Source organism: Anomaloglossus baeobatrachus, chromosome 1 (assembly GCF_048569485.1).
Source record: "Anomaloglossus baeobatrachus isolate aAnoBae1 chromosome 1, aAnoBae1.hap1, whole genome shotgun sequence".
In the NCBI taxonomy this organism is placed as follows: domain Eukaryota; kingdom Metazoa; phylum Chordata; class Amphibia; order Anura; family Aromobatidae; genus Anomaloglossus; species Anomaloglossus baeobatrachus.
Genome location: NC_134353.1, coordinates 437,812,904 through 437,837,730, shown reverse-complemented (window position 1 = coordinate 437,837,730; position 24,827 = coordinate 437,812,904). Strand labels below are relative to the sequence as shown.

The 24,827-nt window shown below is 46.8% G+C and overlaps 1 protein-coding gene across 2 annotated transcripts in view; it reads right to left on the bottom strand.

The window, feature by feature from the left end:
- LONP1 (lon peptidase 1, mitochondrial) overlaps nucleotides 1–24,827 on the bottom strand; it is an 829,185-nt gene that overhangs the window by 375,529 nt on the left and 428,829 nt on the right. The window lies entirely within an intron of this gene.

The following is a 24,827-nucleotide window of genomic DNA, read 5'->3' as shown; positions in this document are numbered from 1 at the left end:
GGGGGGAAACTTTTCAAGATGGGTGGTGACCATGGAGGCCATTTTGAAGTTGGCCATTTTGGATCCAACTTTATTTTTTCCAATGGGAAGAGTGTCATTAACACATCAAACATATTGAGAATTTCACAATAAAAACAATGGTGTGCTTGTTTTTTTTTGTTTTTTTTTTAAATCAGATAGATTTTCATTGCATTTTAAAAATTTCATAAACATAAAACAACAGATTGTGAGGGTAGTCCGCACATAAATCCCCTTCCCTCCACCCTCTTCCGGTCGACAGTCTCACCCACCCACTTTCTACACCTCCCTCTCTATTCACATAATAAGCCGCCTTTCTTATTTCTCAACCTTTGAGCTCTTTCCTCTCTTACTTATATTCCAAATATCCTATTTTTCAGTAAATCAAATGACGCTAATCCTGAAAAGTCCAGCCACTTGCTCCAGATCTTTTCATATTGAATTTTCCTGCCCCTTTTAATATAAATATTTTTCTCCATAAGAATAATAAAGTTCACTTTTTGAACGAATGCCTTACGTGTCAGTACCTCTTCAGATAACCAATATGAGGCAATAAGCTTCCTTGCACCATACAACAATCGTGCCACTGCCAGTTTTTCATGTTCTTCCGCTCACACTTCATCCACATAGCTCAGCACACACACTAGCAGGTGTCTGGTTAGTTCCACTTTCACACTTACTGAATTAAATTTAACAATATGATCCAGAACCCTTGTAAACACGGGCATTCCCACAACATGTGTATGATCCCTGCTTCTTCCACAGTACATTTTGGACATTTGGAATCCGTTCTTACTCCCACTTTCTGCATCCACACAGGGGTTTTATAGACTCTGTACATAACATATATTTGCAATAGCCGTTTCGCTTTGCTCAGAGATATTTTGATGACATATTGCAAAATAGACTCCCATTTCTCCTCCCCAATTTCTCCCAAATCTTCCACCCAATTTGCTGCCTCCCAACAGACATGGACAGAAGTCCCCCATAAACCATCGATATACATCCTGTCGTTCTTCTCTGCGTCCCTAGTGTATTGATTACACTATCTGCTTGTATGAGAATTGGTGTTATTCTGTTCTGCGACTCAAATGCGTGGCATAGCTGCAGGTATTTATAAAACACTAGAAGGTGGCCCGATTCTACACATCGGGTATTCTAGAATTTACGTATTGTGTAGTTCATGTATGATTTTTGTTATATATATATATAGATGTTGTTGTGTGTAGTTACCAAGTGTTTGTGTAGGGCGCTGTACATGTTCTGGGTGTTGTCTGGGTGTGGCGGGGGGTGAGAGCGGTGTTGTATGTGTGTTGCGTTGTTTGTGGAGCGCTGTGTGTCTTTAGCGTTGTGTGTGTATGTGTTGCGCGGTTTGTGTGGGTGTGGTGTGTTTTGGGGGGAGGTATGTTTTGTGTAATGTGTGTGTTGTGCGGTATGTGCGTATATTTATGTATGCCGCGGTGTTTGTGTGTTGGGTGTTGTGTGTGTGCGGCGTTGTCTGTGTGTGTGGGTGTCTGTGTATGGCGGTGTTTGTGGTTCCCAGTGTGTGTGTGGTGTGTTGTGTGTGTGTGTTGGGGGGAGGTGTGCACCTCCCATCGTGCTCCATCCCCCATGCTGCGCACCCCCCATCGTGCCCCATCCCCCATGCTGCGCACCCCCCATCGTGCTCCATCCCCCATGCTGCCCACCCCCCATCGTGCTCCATCCCCTATGCTGCACATTCCCAATCGTGCTCCATCCCCGATGCTGCGCACCCCCCATCGTGCTCCATCCCCCATGCTGCGCACTACCTATCGTGCTTCATCCCCCATGCTGCGCACTCCCCATCGGGCTCCATCCTCCATGCTGCGCACCCCCCATCATGCTCCATCCCCCATGCTGCGCACCCCATCGTGCTCTATCCCCAATACTGTGCACCTCCCATCGTGCTCCATCCCCCATGCTGCGCACCCCCCATCGTGCCCCATCCCCCATGCTGCCCACCCCCCATCGTGCTCCATCCCCCATGCTGCCCACCCCCCATCGTGCTCCATCCCCTATGCTGCGCATTCCCCATCGTGCTCCATCCCCGATGCTGCGCACCCCCCATCGTGCTCCATCCCCCATGCTGCGCACTCCCTATCGTGCTCCATCCCCCATGCTGCGCACTCCCCATCGTGCTCCATCCTCCATGCTGCGCACCCCCCATCGTGCTACATCCCCCATGCTGCGCACCCCATCGTGCTCCATCTCCCATGCTATAATAGTTCTCCTAATATACTCAGAGAGGAGTATAATAGGAGGACTATAATAGGAGGAGTAGTCCTGGGGGGAGAGGAGTATAATGCCAGCTCCCTGCACATGTGTACCGGGAGCCGGTGTACGCTGGTAACTATGATACACATCGGGTAACTAAGGGACCTTAGTTACCCGATGTGTATAATGGTTACCAGCGTTCACCGGCTCCGTCAAGATCCAAGCATCGCAAGGTTATGTCTGGCGCTGCTGGGATCCTGACGGAGCCGGTGTACACTGGTAACTATGATACACATCGGGTAACTAAGGGACCTTAGTTACCCGATGTGTATAATGGTTACCAGCGTTCACCGGCTCCGTCAAGATCCCAGCATCGCAAGGTTATGTCTGGCGCTGCTGGGATCGTGACGGAGCCGGTGTACACTGGTAACTATGATACACATCGGTTAACTAAGGGACCTTAGTTACCCGATGTGTATAATGGTTACCAGCGTTCACCGGCTCCGTCACGATCCCAGCAGCGCAAGGTTATGTCTGGCGATGCGTGCGGAGGGCCAGGGCGAGTGGCCAATCTATGCGGAGGGCGGGGCCAGGCCGAGGCGAGCGACCAATCCGTGGGGGGGCGGAGCTGAGGCGAGCGGCCAATCCGTGCGGGGGGGCAGGGCCATGGCGAGCCCAGCGGCCAATCAGCTTTGTGTCACCGTAAGGACACAATTTTGGAGCAAGACAGACAGACAGACAGACAGACAGAATAAGACAAATATATATATATATAGATACTATGTCCCAGTCGGAAGTCTTTAAGCAGTCCTTCAAAGGTCTTGAATATGTTTCCTTCCACCACTTGGGAGAGGTACCAGATACCAATTCTCCTCCATTACCCGAATTCCTTAAGGGATTAAAATTCCGGCATGTTGGGGTTATCCCATATGAGGGTCTATCTAGTGAATTTCGTTATCTGTCTCACCTGTTTGATCTTACCACATACTTTATCTATGAGCTGTATAGTAGGATATGAAGCAGCGTGTGGACGGAACTTTCCCGCCTCCAGACTAGCCAGCAGAGGACCTTTTCCGATCACATATTGTAGAATTTTCTCCGCCAAGGTCTGCAATCCCACCATACCCCACCCCACCATATGTTGACTCTGGGCAGCTAAGTAAGAACACCAAGGTATGAGTAAAGCCAGTCCCCTATTGTCCTTTGTAAATATTCTAAACTCATCCGTGGGCACTTTTCTCAGATTAAGCCTTGGAAAATACAGTTTATTTTATAGAACCTGTTCTGTGGTAGCCACACTGGGGCGTCATGAAGCACATATAGCAGTTGGGGGATAAGTATCATTTAAAATAAATGGACTCTCCTCACCACCCTAAGGTACAGTTTGGACCAGGCCAGAAATTTTTGCTTGAACTTAAGTAAAAGAGGGGGCGAGATTAAGACGTTCATACTCCGCCAATTTATTGGATATCATAATTTCTAGATATTTAAACTCTGACACCACCTGCACCGGGGCGCAAGTTTCCACCGTATTTGAGTATGTTTCCTCTAGTGGCATGAAAACCGATTTGTCCCAATTTAAGTAAGTCCTGATATCTTCCCAAAATTAGATATGAACCTCATCACTGCTTCCAAAGAGTCCCCCACATCTTCCAAAAACAACAGTAGGTCATCCGCATATAAGCCACCTTCTCCACGCTCCCATATCGGTAACCCACTATATCCAGATCCCGCTAAATTACCGCTGCCAATGGTTCAATGGCAATAGCAAGCAACAGGGGGGACAGTGGCACCCCTGTCTTGTGCCCCGATAGAGGGAGAATGTGTCTGACATGCTACCATTCGCCCTAATTCTTGCCTTAGGAGCCGAATACAGCAACTGCACCCACCTAATATACACTTCCCCGAACCCCTTTGACCGCATCACAGCCCATAAATACCCCCAACTCTACGCTATCAAAGGCTTTGGCCGCATCTAAGGAAAGAATCACCCGCCGCCCCTTATTCTCCGCCAGTATCTGCATATTTAGGTATAGTCTCCTGAGGTTAGTTGCGTGGGTTTGTTGGGCATAAACCCTGCTGGATCCGGGTGTATTAAGGATGTAATGACTTTAGTGAGCCTATTTGCAAGCATCTTAGCCAGGAGATTTAAGTCTACCATTAGTAGGGAAATCTGTCTATACGAGGCTGGCAAACCGGGGTCTTTGCCTTCTTTAGGGAGTACCCCTATTATCGCCTCCTGCATGGACGGCAGCAACTCTCCCCTCTCCAGACATGAATTGTATACCTTAAGCAGCAGCGGCAGCAAAACCTCCCTATGTTGCTTATATACTTCAGTCGGAAGCTCATCTTTCGCCATGTCACTTAGAGCCAGCTCCAACTCCTCCAAGTCAAATGGCTCATCAAGCAGCTCTCTAGATTCCCTTGAGAGGACCGGCACCTGGGCTCTGCTCAGGAATTCATCTACCTCCCTCACCTGTGACCGCTGCCCCATCTACTAGATGTAGCCGTGCGATGTATGTCGATTCCCTGTGCCGCAGCGATCACTGATAAACGGATGACCCGCCCGCTCTCCGTTCTCAAAGGACTGCATGGTCTGACACTACAGGCGGCGTGGGGTTTAATATTAAAGCATCTTCCACCTCCCCCTATTCCTGAAAAGCAAGTTGGTCCTGTTTGTTTGCCTCCGACTTTACCCTAAATATACAATCCCCTCAAGTACGCCTTCATAGCCTCCCAAACCATTCCAATAGACGCCGATCCTTCATTAAACCTAAGGTATTCCCTAAGACTGTCACTAACGCCACCCCCTTCTTCTACTCGTTGCAAACAAAAGGGATACAATTTCTATAAGGGCCTACCCTGGTTTCGTTGTTCCCCCAGGTCTATTTCTACACATAGGGGCAAATGGTTTGACACTGTTCTGGGGAAGTAATTAGTGCCCACTACCAAACCTTGCATTGCTTCATTGCCAAAGGCCAGATCTATACACGAGGGATGAAAATGTAGCAGAGTAACAAGAATATTGGTATACTTCCGGGTGCCAAGTCCTCCACAGGTCAATCAGCGCCGTTTATTTAAGCAAATTACCGAACGGTGTATAGTTGCCCCCACTTTTCGTAACTCACGTCTCCCCTTGTCCCAATGCGAATTCGGAATGTTGTTAAAATCTCCCATTATCATAAAGGAAACCCCCTGGAAAATCTGCAAGTATACTTATCAGACTATAAATCAATTTGCTGCAATACGATGGAGGTATATATAGTAATATAATTACTACGGCCCTTGTTCCCAGCTTACAGTAAAGACATATATACCGCCCATCTTTATCCACGATGACCTTCAAAAATTCAAACTGCATGCCTGAGCGGACTAGTTTCCCTTTTTCTATTGAATTATTGAAATAAATTAACTTTTTGATAATATTCTAATTTATTGAGATGCACTTATACTTTCAGCCATTCTGATTCTGCAAAATGTTTAAAGAAAACCTGACAGCTAATATGTTGGCTGCAGATGGGGCATCATGTATCAGGAACTAGCTGCATTATCTCAGGCAGCAGTTATATTTAAGGCTATGTTCCCACGGTGCTTATTTTTGTAGCACAAAAAATGTCTTTGCAGGAAAAAAGCTGCTTGAAATCTTTTTTTCATGCGGATTCGCATTTTTTTCATGTTTTTTCACATGCTTGATTTCAAATTTTTTTGTGCTTTTTTTACCATGACGACCCAGGGTTACTGAACTAAGAATCACCTCACAGACAAGGGCATGTACATCACCGGCGTTTCTTCCAGCAAGGTCCTGGGGTAAAGACCGCGAGGTGTAGGGGCAGGGAACCCTGGTGACGTCACAAGGTGAATCAAATTCATGTCGGTGGATCTGCAGGAAACACCCCGGTGGGTGATTCACCAGCATTGATTCACTTCACCTTGTGACGACACTCAGGTCACCTGCGGTCAAAGATGAAAGTCCAGGTGTGACCATCACTAACATGAGTGACGTCACCGATGATCGCAGCTCACTCTCTGCCTGCTGTTACAGCGTTCGGTTGTGTTCCATGATCCATGACTACACACTGTAATTTCCAGGGGATGCAGGTTTGTGGACTCAGTGAGAGTTCATTGAGGTCCCCTAAGGTCAAGTTACCTGCGGTCACAGGTGGAGGACCATGGGAACCTCCAGCTATGGCCACAAAATACCTGAGTGACGTCACTGCTGACCGTTGCAGCTTGGTCTCTACCTGAAGTTACAGCGTGGTGTTCTATGTTGTTCTATGGCCGCTCGGTGTTAGCTAAGATGTAGCAGAGCTGAAATCGTTGGACCTCATGTGGATTATGTCGGACCTTCAGGGGTGTTTTTGGAGTTAATAAAGTGGTGAAAGAGGGTTTTTCTTTTATTTCAAATAAAGTATTTTTCTGGTGTTTATGTTTATTTACTTTCACTTTCAGATTAGTGATGGGGGTGTCAGACGCTTGACATCACAAATTTAGAGCTTAGTGACAGCTGTGGTCTGTTATTAACCACTCAACCACAACCCATTACAATTAGACAAATGGGGAAAAAAAAGTGAAAACATTTTTTTAATTTTTTTTTATTAAATCTGAAAGAAAATAATATATTCATAATAATAACAGGGAAAACACACCTCAGAGGGACAAAAGCTATGCCTACAGTGAACAAACGCTCAAGCAATCAATTGAGGCCAAAATGCCACAGCATCCAGACAATGAATCTATATAAATATAATTTCCTTATTCTGTCTGTCTGTCACCAAAAGGACGTCATTACAGTGACAACCGTCGCATTGGCTGCTGGGCTCGGCCAGGCCCCGCCCCTACACACATTGGCCGCTTGGCCAGGCCCCGCCCCCTCACACATTGGACGCTTGGTCTGGCCCCGCCCCCTGCACGCATTCCCTGAACCCACACGGAGTCCTGACTTCCAGGTGAGTGCTGCACCCCCGGGAGCCCACACCGGCAACCCAGCCGAGACATACCCTCGGCGTTGATGGGGTTGCCGGCGTACACTGGTAACCATGGTACACATCGGGTAACCATGGAAACCACTTTGCCTAATTACCAGATTGTGTACCATGGTTACCAGCATATGCCGGCTCCCTGTACATTCAGATCGTTGGTCTCCCACTGTCAAACACGCCGATGCGTGCTGCACAGCAGACCAACAAACAAAAAGTGAACCAGCACTGTTGCTTTGAATAGTTACCTGATGTGTACCATGGTTACTAGCTTACCCCGGCTCCCGACACACGTGTCCCGGAGCCGGCGTACGCTGGTAACCATGATACACATCGGGTAACTATGGAAACCGCTTAGCATAGTTGCCCGCTTGGCCACGCGCCCACACACTCTGCCTGCTCGGCCACGCCCCCACACACTCTGCCCGCTCGGCCACGTCCCCCACACTCTGCCCGCTCGGCCACGCCCCCACACACTCTGCCCGCTCGGCCACGCCCCCCACACACTCTGCCCGCTCTGACACGCCCCCCCACACACACTGCCCGCTCCAACACGCCCCCCACACATTCTGCCCAATCTGACACGCCCCCTACACACTCTGCCCGCTCTGACACGCCCCACACACACACTGCCCGCTCTGACACGCCCCGCACACACTCTGCCCGCTCGGCCACACCCCCCCCACACACTGCCCGCTTGGCCACGACCTTCACACACACTGCCCGCTCGGCCTCGCCCCCCCCACTGCCCGCTCAGCCACGCCGCCCCACACTCTGCCCGCTCGGCCACGCCCCCCACACACATTGGGCACCTATACACCTCCCCCCAGGACAACTCCACCTAATAGACACCTTCACCCCAGGACTACTCCACCTATTATCCTCCTCTTCCCCAGGACTCCTCCTCCTATTATCCTCCTCTTCCCACAGGACTCCTCCGCCAATTATACACCCAGACAACACCCAGAACATTTACAGCGCCCTACACAAACACTTGGCAACTACACACAACAACATATATATATAGATATATATCTAATATATAAAGCTGAATGTGTGTGTGTGTATGTGTGTGTATGTGTGTGTGTGTGTATGTCCGGGATTGGCATCGGCACCGTCGCAGCTACAGCCACAACATTTTGCACACTCACACTTCTGGACCCCGAGAGCGTCATAGGCTATGTTTTGAGGGGAAATTTTAACCCCGCTCTTTACAGTTATTCGCCAAAAAACCTGCCTCCATTAAAGAGAATGGAGCTCGGAGCCACAGTGCAGCCAGAACTTCAGAAGAATGCGCAGCCACGCCCTTATATGGAATGTTGGTGTGTCACAATGCAGCCAGGGAAAGAGACAGACACAGACCGGGAAAGAGGCAGACACAGACAGGGTAAGAAACAGACATAGACAAGGTAAGAGACAGACACAAAGAGATAGACACAGACAAAGATACAGATCGACAGGGAAAGAGACTGACAGGTAAAGACAGGGAAAGTGACAGACAGGGAAAGTGACAGACAGGGAAAGTGACAGAGATAGATAGATAGACAGACTGGGAAAGAGATAGATAGACAGACTGGGAAAGAGATAGATAGATAGACAGACTGGGAAAGAGATAGATAGACAGACTGGGAAAGAGATAGATAGACAGACTGGGAAAGAGACAGACAGACAAAGAGATAGAGAGAGAGAGAGAGACAGAGATATATACAGAGGGGGAGACAGATAGAGAATGGGAGAGAAACAGGGAGACAGTTACAATCCCGGGCAGCACCGGGTGCTATGTTGTGAGGCAAAAGTTTAATCCCGCGCGTTCCAATCAATTTTGCCCCTATCTACATAATGGGGAAAAAGTGAAACGAAAATTGTTGGGGGGCAAATTGACAGCTGCCAGATGTGAACAACGGGGAATGAAAGAATGAGAGCGATGGCGCCAAAGAATATATACCGTACAGTTGCTAAGGTGGGGCCCCCACATGGGATACTCACCACACTCGGGGATATGAACACACATACAAAATGCGCCACACACTACCACATGCTTGAACACATACCAGCCTCAGCAAACATCTCACCACACATACACCAACCTCGCCACATAATCGCCCTAAAACACACACAAGTCTGGGATTATCCTTCAAAAATAAAAATCTGATTAATAAGCAGCCAAACTACAAGAACAACAAATGTACCACATAGAAATACGGCAGCTGTCAGTCACATGACCTGTCTATATGTGTATGTGTGAGCTAATATATACTGTCAGGGGGGAGGGCTTTCTGTTGCCTGGAGATTTATCAGGCTGCCAATAGCAACCAATCACAGCTTAGTTTCTATTTTGCTACAGTTAATTAATCTGAGCTCTGATTGGTTAATATAGGCAACAAAGGACATTCTCAGTATGTGTGAGGTCATAGGATGTTAAATCTGTGTGGAATATCTGTGGTCTTGAAATATATGTTGTGAAATGCTTCTATTAGTTTAGTTTTTGCCTTTTAATAATTACATTTCTATCTATTAGTTTTGTGGTTTTTGTGTGCAGATTAAATTTTTGTTAATACATTCTATTTTGTTAACAGCAGTTATTAACCCAGGCGAAGCCGAAGTCCTTATTAGAGAAATGTCTATGTAGATTTTGTTGGATGCATTGGTGTGCTGCAATCTGACTTGGAGCTGTGTCAGCCACTAATTGTGAGGATCTTTATAACAGAGTATATTGTGAGTGGCGATATACACATATATCTTTTGCCCATGCTCATTGTAGTTGAACCTTGACACTGTAGTGCCAACACAATATGCATATCTGCTGTGTCTAACAATTATTAATCAGTGCAATTCTAATATACATCCTGTTATGCTGCTGCACCGAGTCCCCTTTGATAAAAGGGATCTCTATAGGCACTTGGCACTTTACTTTTGAAGTGCAATTATTTGTAGATATATTTTAAGGATATTAATTTAACTTACTATTTATTGTTATTTATTGACATTCAAGTTTGTATCCTTATTCATTGTCTCAATACTGTGGCATTTTGGCCTCAATAGATTGGTTGAGCGTTTTGTCACTGTAGACATAGCTTTTGTCCCTCTGAGGTGTGTTTTACCTATTATGATTATTTGTTTTCGTTAATATTTAATAAAAAATCTGTTTTAAATTCATAAAGAAAAAATTTCAGAATTTTTTCAGCATTTTTTCACTTTTTTTCCCCATTTGTTAAATTGTAATCATTTGTGGTTGAGTCATTAAGCTGAGTGTTTCCTCATAATGAATGTTTGGACTAATAGTTGATTTGTTATTAACCACTCATTACCTCGATTGCCACCGCACCAGGGCAATCTGTAAGAGCTGGGTAAAGTTCCGGGCTTTTCACATCTAATGGATGCAACAATCCCGGCCAGCTGCAGGTTGCTATTCTTAGCCTGGGAGGGTCCCAATAACCATGGAACTCCCCTGGCTGAGAATGCCAGCCCTCAGCTGTCGGAATTTATCATGGCTGGGTATTAAAATTGGGGGGGACCGCACACTTTAATTATTTATTTAAGCATTTACAAATAAAATCTTAATTACTTACCAGTAATGGGATTTTCAGGAGCCCATGACAGCACCACCTGAGAGAGAGGTTCCACCCACCTCAGGACAGGAAACCCACTGAAATGAAAAGGTAGTACCTCTCCTCCAATTCAGTAGGTTTACAGAGCCAGAGAGGACCACCAAACAAACGAAAAAGGTTAATCATACCACCATCAAAAACACCATTAACTGACACTCCCCGAAGGGTGCCCATAACCAGTGAATAGGGGGGAAATAAAGGGTGCTGTCATGGGCTCCTGAAAATCCCATTACCGGTAAGAAATTAAGATTTTTCCCTTATGCCCATCACAGCACCACCTGAGAGATTCTATACACCAATCACCTTAGGGAGTGACCACTGCCGGTAAAACCCGTCTACCAAAAGAGAGGTCATCTGTGGAAGACAAGTCAAGTCTATAGTGACGGAAAAAGGTAGAAGAGGACCAAGTGGCGGCCCTACATATTTGCTCAATTGAAACCCCAGCCTTTTCTGCCCAGGAGGTGGAAACTGACCTATTAGAATGGCATTTAATCTGCAAGGGGGCTGGGACCCTCTTAGAGGAGTAGGCCAGAGATATAGCATCTCATATCCATCTAGCTAATGCGCTCTTAGAAACCTTACAACCCTTGGACATCCCCTGGAAGGCAACAAACAGGTTCTGCGATTTCTGCCACTCCCAGGTCCTCTCTAAGTAGATAAGAAGGGCCCTTCTCATATCTAATGTGTGGAGTCGGGCTTCCTTGTCATTGGAAGGAGGGTCACAGAAGGATGGTAAGATTTCCTGGGACTTATGGAAAGGCTTGACTACTTTTGGAAGGTAGGAGGGGTCGGTGCATAGTATCACCCTATCTACCAGAATCTGTGAGTATTGTTGGGCGATAGAGAGTGCCTGTAAATCACCCACCCTTCTAGCCGATGTTAACGCAATAAGCAGTGCAACCTTTGACAGGTTTTTGAGGGAAACCTCCGAAAGGGGCTCAAATGGGGCATCTACCAAGGCATCCAGGACCAGATTCAAATCCCATGGAGGTACACGAGGAGAGGCAACAGGAGCAGCTCTAGCATGGATCGAATTAACCTATTAATCTAGCTCTTCTCTGACAGGTTGCAGTTATATAGTGCCCCCAGGGCTGAAACTGTACTTTCAACGTACTAGTGGACAGGCCCAATTCCAACCCCTTCTGAAGGAACTCTAGGATAGCGGGGAAGGGAGGAGGACCCCCGACCTGAACTCCAGAAACCTGTAAGAATTTTCTCCAGACCCTCCCATAAATACCGGTGGTGATTGGTTTTCTACTCTTCAGGAGAGTCTCCACCAGGTTACCAGAAAATCCCTGTGCTAAGAGAAGCTGCAGCTCAAATGACACGCTGTCAAGTGCAAGGCTGGACCTCTGGGAGGACGCACTGGCCCCTGGACTAGGAGGTCTGCGTCGTCTGGAAGTATCCAGGGTTCTGAGATCACCAATTTCAGGAGCCAGAAGAACTAGGCCCGCTTTGGCCAAAAGGGAGCAATGAGGATGACATGGGATCTGTCTTTCCGGATCTTCTGAAGGACTGCTGGAAGAAGGCGGCATACAGGAGACCCTGAGACCAGGAGATCCGCATTGCATCTACTGCCAAGTCTCTGGGATTGAGAGAGCTAAAGTTCTGCACCTGCCTTTTGGCCCTGGTTGCAAATAGATCCACAACCGGAGTCCCCCAGAGTTTTGAGATTAAACTGAACACCAGAGGGCTCAGAGCCAATTTTCCTTGGTCCACATGATGTCTGTTGAGAAAGTGGGCCTCCTCGTTGTCCCGTCCCCGAATATGAAGGGAACTCCGGGAAAGAAGATGGGGTTCTACCATCTGAAAGATGTCTGTTGAGAGAGAGAGAGAGAGAGAGAGAAAGAGGGAGAGGAGCGATCTGGATCTGGTTCCCCCTTGATTATTGAGGTAGGCTACCGTCACTCTGTTGTCGGAAAGGATCTGAACATGCCGACCTGCTAGATAAGGGAGGAAGCCTTCGAGTGCCAACTTCACCACCGTCAACTCTTGGAAATTTGAGGACCGACACATCAGATGGGAGTCCCATCGACCCTGTAAGTAGCGATCTTTCATATGAGCCCCCAGCCTAGATGGCTTGCATCGGTCGTGATGGTATATGTGATGTGAGGACTCCATAGCACCCCAGCGGATAGGTGAGTTAAGTCCTGCCACGACGAAAAGGAACGCAGTGTCTCTGGGCTTAGATAGATTGTGTGGTCCAAACAGCCGCCTGACTGCCGCTGCCAGGACCTCCGCCTGAAGAGATCTTGTATGCACCTGCACCCTAAGAACTGCGGGGATAGAGGAGGTGAGGGATCCCACCAGCGACATGGCTTGTCTGAGGGTCACGACTGGATTCCTTATTACAACAGCAACCAGCCTCTGTATCCTGATATTTTTGTCATCTGAAAGGAAAGTCATTTGGGTGACAGAATCCAGCAGAAGACGCAGATAGGACTGGCATTGCTGGGGCTGTAGTCTGGATTTGTTTTGATTTACTATTTACCAAGTCCTCCAAAACTGAAATGACTGTGTCCACATGTCTGCAAAGGTCCTCCGACTGACTCACTATCAGGAGATCGTCGAGGTAAAGGATAACCAGAATTTGGTGGATTCTGACATATGCCATCACTTCTGCCATCAGTTTCGTGAAAACTCTGGGTGCCATGGAGATCCCGAAGGGGAGTGCCCTGAACTGGTAATGAAGGATAGCGTTGTCCTTCTGGAAGGCAAACCTTAGGTATTGCTGGTAAGCGGCGTGGATAGGAACATAATATGCATCCTTCAAGTCTACCACTGCCGTGAAACACCCGGGATATAACAGCTTTATTGTAGACCGGATTGTTGAAGTAGATGACGGTTCAGTTGTTTCAGGTTGATGATAGTCCTGAAGGACAAATCTGGTTTTCTCACTAGGAACAGTGGGGAATAGAGCCCCTGCCCCGCTTCTCCTTCGGGGACCTCCTGTATCACTTCCTTGAGAAGGAGGGAATGGATCTCTAATTCAAACGCCCATCTCTTTTCTTTCTGTCTTAGGGATGTTACAATGAAATACTCCCGAGGGGGTAATGTCATCTCCAGTCTCCATCCTTCCAAGATGATCTGGAGGATCCACTGGCTGGAGGAAATCTTCTTCCATGCAGAAAGGAAAAGAGAGACACCCCCCCACCTGAATTATGGTGTCATTGGGGGCCTTTTGGTTTGGTAGAGGAGGGTGGACTGAATAGGAATCTTGAGGACTTCTTCCTTCTGTCCCTCCAGGAGTCCTTGTCTCTGGGGGGGCTTCTTGTGGAAAAATTGGTTTCTCCGAAAACGACGGTTGTGAGGCAATGGGGTCTAGACAATCAGAAACCCCTGTTTCTTATCCGCCGCCTTGGACAGCAGGTCATTCAGTTGTGCACCAAACAAGAAGCTACCCTCGCAAGGTATTCTGGAAAGTCTCCCTTTGGATTGGACTTCTCCCTTCCAGGTTTTTAACCAGATGGCCCTCCTGGCTGAATTGGAAAGGGCCGCCGATTTTGCAGAGAGTCTCAGGAAGTCTATAGAGGAGTCTGCCAAAAAGGCCGCTGCCCCCTGAATACAGGGTATAGAGGAGATATCATCCTTCCTAGAAATATCCCCCTTAAGCTGGTCTTCTAACTGCTGGCTCCAGACCATGAGAGATATTGCCACGCACGTCCTTGCCACTGCAGGTCTCATGGCTCCAGCTGCTGTCTCTCATGTGCCCTGGAGAAACCGGTCCACCTTTCGGTCCAGCTGATCTCGCAGGGACCCAATATCCCCAAAGGGTACAGTGGACCTGGAAGCCTTGAAGATAGCCACATCAATCCCCAAGACGTGGTAGCTTCCTCGTCAAAGGGATATTTCTTTTTCATAGAAGAGGAAATTGATACCCTCTTGTTATTGATATTATATAATAATATATTGGTATTGATACGCTCTTCTTATAATCTGAGGCCAGGGGGTCCTTGCATACCCCACAAGCTCTATGATTCCTCTTGGAGGTATGCTTCTTGGATACCTCTTGGAAAAATAAGGGAACGTAGAAGGGGGAACATTTTAGGAGGTTGTAAGAGAACAACACTTACACCCCCCCCCTAAGGTGGCGGATCAAGTACCGGTTTAGGAGGTGACTTACGGCTTCCAGGCTTGGACCTCTCAGATCCCACAGAATGACGGCCTGCCAGACTAGAGAGACTGGTCCTGGCGGTGGAGCGGTCCCCTCGCTGCTGGTGTGCAAGGACTCTTTGTCCTCCTGCTGACCAAGCACATCCTGTGCTGGGAGACTGCTGTCTTCCATCCTGGTAAGGGAAAACTATACTCACCAGCACGCAATCCCACCGATATTGTATCCTGTGTCGGTGCCAGTGACTTACTTCCTGGCGCCGCGCACATCCGGATCCACCGCGCTGTACACTCAGCTTCACCCCAGTGGAACCAGCAGCAGGGAACCTGTCTCACAGGGTCCATGAGCGGTCCACAGCCTAGGGCAACGCAGGGCCGACCTCCTGCTCCAGGCTCGTGCCCCACCGCCATAGAAGGCTAAGCCCCCGAGGAGGTGCTTCCAGGCCCGAATGCCAGCTTCTGGTAAGACCAGACTTACACACCGGGTCGGACCTGGGACAACCGTGAGACGTCCATCAGGACAGGAAACCGAAACTGAAGCGGAGGAGTGGTACCGCCTTTTTATTTCACTGGGTTTCCTGTCCTGAGGTGTCCGGAGCCTACCTCTCAGGTGGTGCTGTCATGGGCGTAAGGGAAAAAAGCTGCATGTGGTTCCTCTTATTTTGATACACAGCAAAGATAAGCACAACGGCTGGAAGAAGCAGCGGACTTTATCTGTGCTGGCATCAATACAGGGGGGGGGGGGTTACCCTACGCCAATCGTTTTATCTATTTATTCATTTATTTTATGCCACAATATAGACTCAGACTACGCCTGTGATTTCAACCAATAAACAGATGCTGTCTGGGGGCGGCGTCTGACTTCAGCCAATTAGATGCACTGTGGGCGGGGAAAGCAGTGAATATTCATTAGAGAGAACTGCTGGATCCAGAAGTAATGCCACAGTCGCGGGGAGTCTAAAGCCTGCTTTACACCTTGCAATTTCGCATACGATATCGTATGCGATGTGTCCCGCCCCAATCGTTTGTGCGCCTCGTGCAATTTGTTGCACGAGCCACACAATCGATTAAAAGCTGTCACACATACTTACCCGTCCATACAACCTCGCTGTGGGCGGCAAACATCCACTTCCTGGAGTAGGAGGAATGTTCAGCGTCATAGCGACGTCACGCGGCAGCCGGCCAATAGAAGTGGAGGGGCGGAGATGAGCGGGATGTAAACATCCCGCCCACCTCCTTCCGCATAGCCGGCCGGGAGCTGCGGAACGCAGGTAAGCTGCTGTTCATCGTTCCCGGGGTGTCACACACTGCGATGTGTGCTACCCCGGGTACGATGAACAACCTGACGTTCAATTCTTCAGGAATGAACGACTAGCATGCGATGAACGTTTTACCATTCAATCGCAATCGCACGTAGCTGTTACATGCTACAATGTAACTTACGATGCCGGATGTGCGTCACTTACGACGTGAACCTGCCGACACCTCGTAAGATATATTGTAGCGTGTAAAGCGGCCTTAAGTATGTACTGCTTTAACCTTTTGTTTCCCTTTTTTTAATACAGTGACTAGTTTTGAGCGAGTAGCTAACTATTTGTACTCGCTATTCTTTTAGCAAGTACAGTCCGCTACTTGCATATTCGTTATGAGTAGCGGGCGCAATGTAAGTCAACTGGAAATACTCGCTAAGTAGCGAGTAACCTGAAAACCGTACTTTTTGTGCGAGTAGCGAATAGTACGTCTTTCGGGTTGCTCGCTACTTATCGAGTATTTCCCATTGACTTACACTGCGCCCGCTACATGTAATGAATATGTGAGTAGTGGACAGTACTCGCTAACAGCATAGCGAGTACGAATAATTAAGTACTCGCTTAACACTAACAGTGGCCAATCACAGCCATGCCAATACTTGACATGGCTGTAAATAGGCAGGAAGAGGATGGTTTTTGCCATCTGATCATTTACCGATCCTTGTCAAGATCTTTTGCGGTAAATGATTAGATGTCCGATGACGATTCAGCCAAAGATCGTGCGATTTTTTCCAATCTTTGCTGATCAGGATCGCTCATCTCCATTGCAGGGAACCTCAGAGACGTCAAAAAGCACACAAAAAAGCAACATGGGCATTATACATGCATTTTTTCTTGCATTTTTCACTGACTCCATTAAAGTCAATTGGAAAAAAGCAGGAAAAAAACCACAAAAAAATTATGTTGTATCTTTTTTCAGCAACAAAAAATGCAAGGAAAGAAGAAGCAATGTGGGCATAAGGCCTTACTCTGAAATCTGGTATTCCAAAAAAAAAAACAAAAAAAACTTTAATAGCCGGTGAGACTGAGAAGCACTGTAGACTAGTCGGACAGGCAGGTCAATGTCAGCTTCTCCCTGCCTGTTACAAAAATTATATAAATATATCACTATAGATTACAAAAATTGAATAAAGTGTCAAATGCAAAGTGCACAGGGTTAAGCGACTATTGCATGTATCTCTATATAAAACAGTATTAAGACTGAATGTTATTAATTGCACAGCGATAAAGTGTATAGTATTAAAGTGCAAAGTGCAGAACTAATCCCTTATATGTAGTAGTGCTCCTAAAGAAGTTTTCTCACGAAATGTAAGTTGGGGTGATAGGAGTGGATAAAAATGCATATTTTATCTAGTAAGTAATATATTTAACCTTTTGATGTCTGGTTACACAGGCCGCTATTGTTACCTTGTCACTAGACGGAACAATGTTTGTATGGCTATGATATTAGTACTTAAGCTCAATTGATCCTTGCCCGCTGTATGTTTGAACAACAGACCCTTAAAAGGACCAGTTTACCCTCACATATATATTGTTCGATGCAATGGATTAGCCTTGTACTACCTATTAGACTCACTTGAGCCTTCCCTGCTGGATATTAAAGAGATTTTCAAAGGGCTAAGATACTCTTACGTTTGCACTACTACAGTATATATAAGGGATTATTTGCCGGGTCTCAGGGAGAACAGTTTGACTGGGAGTGGCTGCTGCTCAAAACGTATGGAGCCTTGTTGTGAAGCTCCATAGCCTTGGACCTATTTATGATTTATCAAGATTTATTGCATTTTTCGAATAACACAACAGGGTAAAACAAAGGGAAAAGGGGTAGAAATCTGGACGTCGCAGGGTCATATTGTGGATAATAAACGGTTACAACCAACAAGACAGTATGCTACATGTGACTTACATGTTATGATAAACATCTGCACACAACTATGCAGGGAAGTAAATATATATATTCAAGTAACTGTATGACTCAAGAGTTAGAGGCGGTAGAGCGTATCCCAACAGAAATTACCAGGTATCAATGTAGGGCTCCCCCGGGTCCTACCCATCCCACCAGTAGTGTGTGGGGGGGGGGAATAAAGGAGGCATAGGTAGGAATGAAAGATGAGACGTAGAGACAGGGGAGAGGAGGCAGAAGAAAAGACAAGTGGAAGAACAGATGGGAACAAGCATTGTGAAGCAGAAGTGAATAAGAGAAAGAAAGACACCTGTAGGCCCATAGGGATACAGCATCAGGCGAGTAACGTCAGGAAGTCCAGGGTCTCTTTGAAAAGGATCTAGGACTGCCAGACCTTGATATAATTATCATTGGTACCATTAGCCTTAGAAGAAAGTTCCTCCATGAGGTCTATATGTGAAAATTCCCTGAGCCTTTCCTCCATAGGTGGGGTATCTGGTTTACGCCAATACCTAGGGATAACCACTCTAGCTGCTGTCAAACAGAATCTGAGAAGACCCTGCTTCTGCTCTCCTATAAAGCCCGGCAACATGGATAAGATAGCCACTTGAGGGGAAGGCTGCACATGAATTCCAGCAATTTTAGTGTAGACTCTGAGGACTGCATACCAAAAAGGTCTTATTTTAACACATTCCCACCAGATGTGGGACATTGTCACCCTTTCAGATCCACAGCGCCAGCATGAGTCTGAGACCGAAGGGAATAATTTTTGAATTTTAGTAAAAGATAAGTACCACCAAGCAAGAATCCTGTAATTACGTTCTTGTGCATACCCTGCCACAGACATTTTGTGTGACGAGGAAGGCTTTTTGTCTGTCCTCTGCTGAGAAAGTGGTTCCAAATTCCTTCTCCCACTCCTGAACGAAGTCAGGATCCGAGAAGCTGAGGTGTTGATTGAGATATCGGTATACCAGTGAGAGCAGGTGGGAGGGTGGAGAATCCTGAAAGGGGTGCATCACCCCTTTCCAGCCCTCAATAAAGGACCCTTCAATTGACCATACTCAAGCCATGAAAATCTCACGGGGGGAATGGGGAGGAGGTCTGCTGCCTGAAGCTCATCCAGTGTGGGTATATGAATGCCCTTTGAGAGATGACCCACCCTAAGGTCTGAGCTTCTGTGCCATCTCCACTCCACTAGCTTTGCCGGCGAGAACTCAGGATTGGAGAAAATTGAGGTGAGTGCTATAAGGTCTTTTTGCCCTCAACCGATCCCAAATTTGTAAAGTTGACTTTACCAGGCTCTTTGATGGTGCTATTTGTATTTTGTCCCTTTTGTCGATCCAGGGGAGATTCCTAAGGGGAACCGAAGAAAACTCTTGTTCTAGCTCTACCCACTGTTTTGTGTTAGCTTGAAAATGCCAAACAACTTGACCAATCCCGTCGCTTGGTGGTATAAATAGAGATTCGATAAGCCCGCCCCTCTCCCCTGTTTGGATCTAGATAGAATCTGAATCTTTTTTTTTTTTAATCCAATTAGTCTTTATTGAAAACACGGCAGATACAAAATCATGCATGGTAAATTAAGAGAACATTTGTCAACTGCCCGCACATGAGGGCTCCATACATTAGTATACTCCAAGACAATCCAGTTACAATTCCTCTGCCTTACACTTTAACCACATAACAACATGGGGAGGGAGGAGAGGGGAGGAAAGATGGGGACTTCATTCAAGTAAGGGGGAACAAGAACACAGGGGGAGGGGAAGAAGGTAGGGTTGGGGGGTAAGTGGGGGGGGTTAGTAGGGGTAGAGGGTTAGATGCCTGCCTGCATTACCAACCCCAGTCCACCAGCCGGGGCCATCAACTCCTCCTAGATTTCTCTCATAAACTGCTGCCTCAGTCAGGGTCTCAATGCTTTAGCCCCCTGGTTAGCCGAGCCAGGGCTATAATTCCATCAGCTCTATCTCAACTAGATGCTCTTTGCTTGGGGAATAGTTGTGTAATAGGTGTTGCATGGCTGGATGACAGCCAGGGTTCCCATATTGTAAGAATTCTAGTTTTTTGTTTTAGGGAGTGGGCAAGGCAGTATTCATATTGGCATTGTTGGTCGATCCTACTATATAACTCCGCTCCAGAGGGAGCTTCAGTGGCCTTCCACGAATGGCTCAGACACTGTCTGGCAGCTATTAGAATTTGCACAATCAGTCCCCTAAAATTCTGCGGGTACGAGTCTATGCCCAAATTCAGAACTGCCAGCCCTGGGTTGGGGTTGGTGTGCACACCTGTCAATTCGCTAATGAGTCTGAAAACTGCTATCCAAAAAGGTTGGACCCTCGGACAGTGCCACCAACAGTGTCCCAGTGATCCCCTCTGGAGGCAGCCCTTCCAACAGAGCGGTGAGTAGTTGGGAATGTAATGCACCAAATTTGCCGGCGTAAGGTACCAACATAGATGCACCTTTTTCAGCTGTTCCAAATGGTTAATGCATTTTGAGGATCTTTGCACCCACTGTGTCGCAGTATGCCACGCCGAGGGGGAGGTGTTAATGTCTAAATCTGATTCCCATTTTGTCATGTATGGGAGCTTTTGCTTGTCAGAGGGGTTGTTCAAGAATTTGTAGGTTAAAGAGATTCCCGGTTGCCTCAATAGTTTTTTAAACAATAGCGCCTTAACAGTGGGTAAGGTCAGGTTTGATCCCGGGGGGAATTTTGTGCTTAGAAAATGGCGAATCTGCAGGTGTTGATAAAAGCACCCCTTTAGGGAGGGGTGCTCCCGAAGTATATCGTTGAAGGGCCTAATCTCTGCACCATCGTAAAAGTCCGCCAAAACTCCAAAACCCGCTGCTTCCCATCTACTCAAATTTGTATGTGGAATGTGGGATTCTAATGCTCTGAGCGAAATTTCTGACAGCGGGACCTGGATCTTAGGGATCATCTCACTGCGCCATATGGCTATCGATGCTGTCATAGTAGGGAGACACAGGGTGGCCCTAGAACGTTTTAGATATTCCACCTCCATCAGTTTCCTCATCGAACCCTGGTCTGTCTGAGAGTTCTCAAGTTGAACCCACCTATGGGAGCTCTCCGTGTTCCACCATTCTTTGAGTGATTCTATAAGAGAAGCTCTATAATAGGCCATCACATTAGGCGTACCCAGACCTCCCATTCCATATGGCAGATGCATAATCTTACTAGCAACTCTAGCTCTTTTATTACCCCAAATAAACTTATTGGTCATCGACTGCAGTTTTATCAAATATCTATATGGAATTTTAAGAGGGAGACACCTAAACATGTACAGCAGTTTAGGAAGGAACGTCATCTTAAAGGATTGAATTCTCGCCATCCAAGATAGCGACAACTTCTCATACCTGCCTAGATCCTGACCCAAGTTTTTGAGTAGGTGATCGAGATTGGATCTGATTAGGGAATGGGTTGGTGTCAAACGGATACCTAGATAAGGGATACTGTCTTCGCACCACTGGAAAGGAAAGGCTGCCTCCAAAATCCTTATGGACCTTGCGGGTACATTAAATGGTAGTACTAAGGACTTAGTGGTATTCAATTTGTAATACGACACTTCAGCAAAGGTCGACAGGGTGGACATCACTGCTGGAAAGGAATATTCAAGGTTAGTGCATGATATTATTACATCATCCGCATATAGACCCAATTTATGTTCATGCTCCCCTACCCTTATACCAGTTATGTTTGGGTTCACCCTAATCGCCTCCGCCAGAGGTTCCACCACCAGAGCAAAAACAATAGGGGACAGCGGGCACCCCTGGCGGGTGCCATTGGTTATAGAAAATTTTAATGAGCGAAAACCCAAGGCTAGAACTGAAGCATTTGGGTGAGAGTACAAGGCCAAAACAGATGACTTAATTCTTCCTTCAAAACCAAATTTCGTTAGCACTCTTTCCAGATATCCCCAGTGCACCCTATCAAAGGCCTTTTCGGCGTCGAGTGACAAGAATACACCAGGGACACCCGACTGCTCCATCACCCCAATTAAATCCAGCATCCGCCTGGTGCCATCTTTGGATTGCCTGCCCGCCACAAAACCCACCTGATCCGGGGCTACCAAGGAGGGGATTATTTTATGGAGTCTGGTGGCTACCATTTTTGAGTACATTTTTAAATCACAGTTGAGCAATGAAATTGGTCTGAAATTCCCAGGGGTATCCGCCGTTTTCCCCGGTTTGGGTAGTGTAGTGATGACTGCTTCTAGGTTCTCTGAGGAAATAGTCCCGGTCGTTTGCCACAAATTAAAAGTCTTTAGTAAAAAAGGGGCTAGAATAGCGGCAAATTGTTGATAATATTCATAGGGAAGCCCATCCGGGCCTGGGGCTGAGTTTCGTTTAGAAGCTCTAATGGTGTCCAAAATTTCCTGTATAGTGAAGGGAAGATTTAAAGATTCTAATTGCCGGTCTGAGACCCGAGGCAATTCCAGACCGTCCAAAAACTCCTGAATTTTTTCCGGTGTTGGCTGAGGGGTTTGCGGGTCATCCCTTAAATTGTACAGGGCAGCATAATACTTGGCAAAGACGTCTGCTATCCCATTAGGGTGCCTTATAAGTGATCCGTCTGGGCCCTTCAAAAATTCAATTCTAGATTTAATTTCCCGTTTTTTTGTTCTTCTAGCTAGTAAGGTGCTGGCTCTATCCCCCATTGCATAAAAAGTTGATTTACTCTTTTTAAGATTATGTTCATATCTATACAACAGGAGGGATCACAGTTGAAACCTGCAAGTAAGAATTTCCATGGACAGTGTAGACGACGGGGAGGCCTTGTTAATAGTTTTTAAGTGTTGAATATGGGCTATAATTTCTTTAATTTCTGCTTGTCTTTGCTTTTTCAAGAATGATGCAGTTTTTAAAAACTGCCATCTAATAACTGATTTGTGTGCAGCCCATAAGGTCTCGTCAGAGACCTCCGCATTGTCATTATGCCCAAAGTATTCCAACAGGCCTGCCACAACCTCCTCCTGAACATTCTTTTGATTCAGTAAACTAGTATTAAGTCTCCACTGAGGCACCATAAATCCACTAGTAGAGTCCTGTACAACCAAAGTTATCGGAGCATGATCCGACCATGTTATCAGACCCACTTCAGCACCCGTACACTTGTGAACAGTCTTACTATCCGTCAGGAAGAAGTCGATCCTGCTGTACGACCGATGCCTTGGGGAAAAGAAAGTATAGTCCCTTTCCGATGCATGAAGGTACCTCCATATGTCATGTAGATGAAACTCCGCGACCAACTGTTTCAGTTCCTTTCCTGACTTAGCGGACCTCGCCGAGCAGTCCATAGATCGAAGAACTGGAGTGTTAAAGTCCCCGCAGATTATCTCTGACCCCTGTGCGGTGCTCCTAAACATCTGGAAAAATTTCCGGGCAAACGTTAGTTGAGATGAGTTTGGAGCGTAAATCGATGCCAAGGTATACAAAAGCCCATTCAGGAGGCACTTTAGAATAATATATCTCCCGTCTGCACCATAGGTTACATCAATCATTTTGAAAGCCACAGAGTTTTTAATCAGGATAGCCACGCCTCCTTTTTTTTTTTTTTAGAGTCGTTTGCAAAGAACATATGTGGAAATCTTGGATGTAGTAGCCTTTTATTGTCATCAGTAAGAAGGTGAGTTTCTTGAATACATGCTATATCACATTTGGATGCTATAACTTCTCTCCACAGCATGGATCTTTTTGCAGGAGAATTGAGACCCTTCACATTGAGAGACAGAAACTTAATACTCATGGCGGATCCCAGAAAGGACGATGTTTCCAGGCAGGCCGACTGAGAGGCATAGGGCAGGCAGAGGCAGGCAAGGAGGACCAGTTAGGGACGGTGCACAGGTGGAGGGAAAAAACAACAACAACAAAAAAAAAAAAAATACTTCAGCTTCATCCTTACCGGACAGCTGGGAAGTACTTGCTCGCCATAGGCGAGAACAACAGAGGGCTTAAGTGACATCACAGGTCACATGAGAGCTACACACGCCTGCGGCTGGCGAGACTCCTTCAAGCTGGTTCCCACTCAGGATTGATCTTTTTCTTCTGAGCATCCCCCTGATCCCGGCGCGAGTCTGAGTGCATTGTAAGGGGTAATCCCCAGGACTCAAGTAGTTTGCTCAGTTGAGGAGGGGACTGGCATACATGTGTTTTAGAATCCCTGAAGATAATCAATTTCACCGGGAATCCCCATTTATAGTGTATGTCATGCTCCCTCAGGATTCTGGAGAACTGGGAAAATTCTCTTCTTTTTGCCAGAGTTGCAGCAGACAGGTCCGGGAACACCTTTAAATCATTAAATTCATCTAGGAGGATAGGGTTATCCCTCAGTATCTGGAGCACTGCTTCCTTTGTTTTATAAAAATGCAGTCATGCCAGCGTGTCCCTGGGCAGAGGGGGGTTGATACCTTTAGGTTTAGGGATTCTATGAATTCTATCCACTATGAGATCTCTTTCTGTGTGTTCTGGGAGCAGTAGTTGGAGAAACTTGTGAAAGAAATCTGGCAGCTCTTTATCAGCTACTGACACAGGAATGCCCCTAATTGTAAGATTGTTCCTTCTGGATCTATCTTCCAGATCCCCAAGCTTGTTTTTCAGTATTCCCACCTCCTCCTCTAGTGCTGTGTTAGCATCAATCAGATCATTGTGTGACTG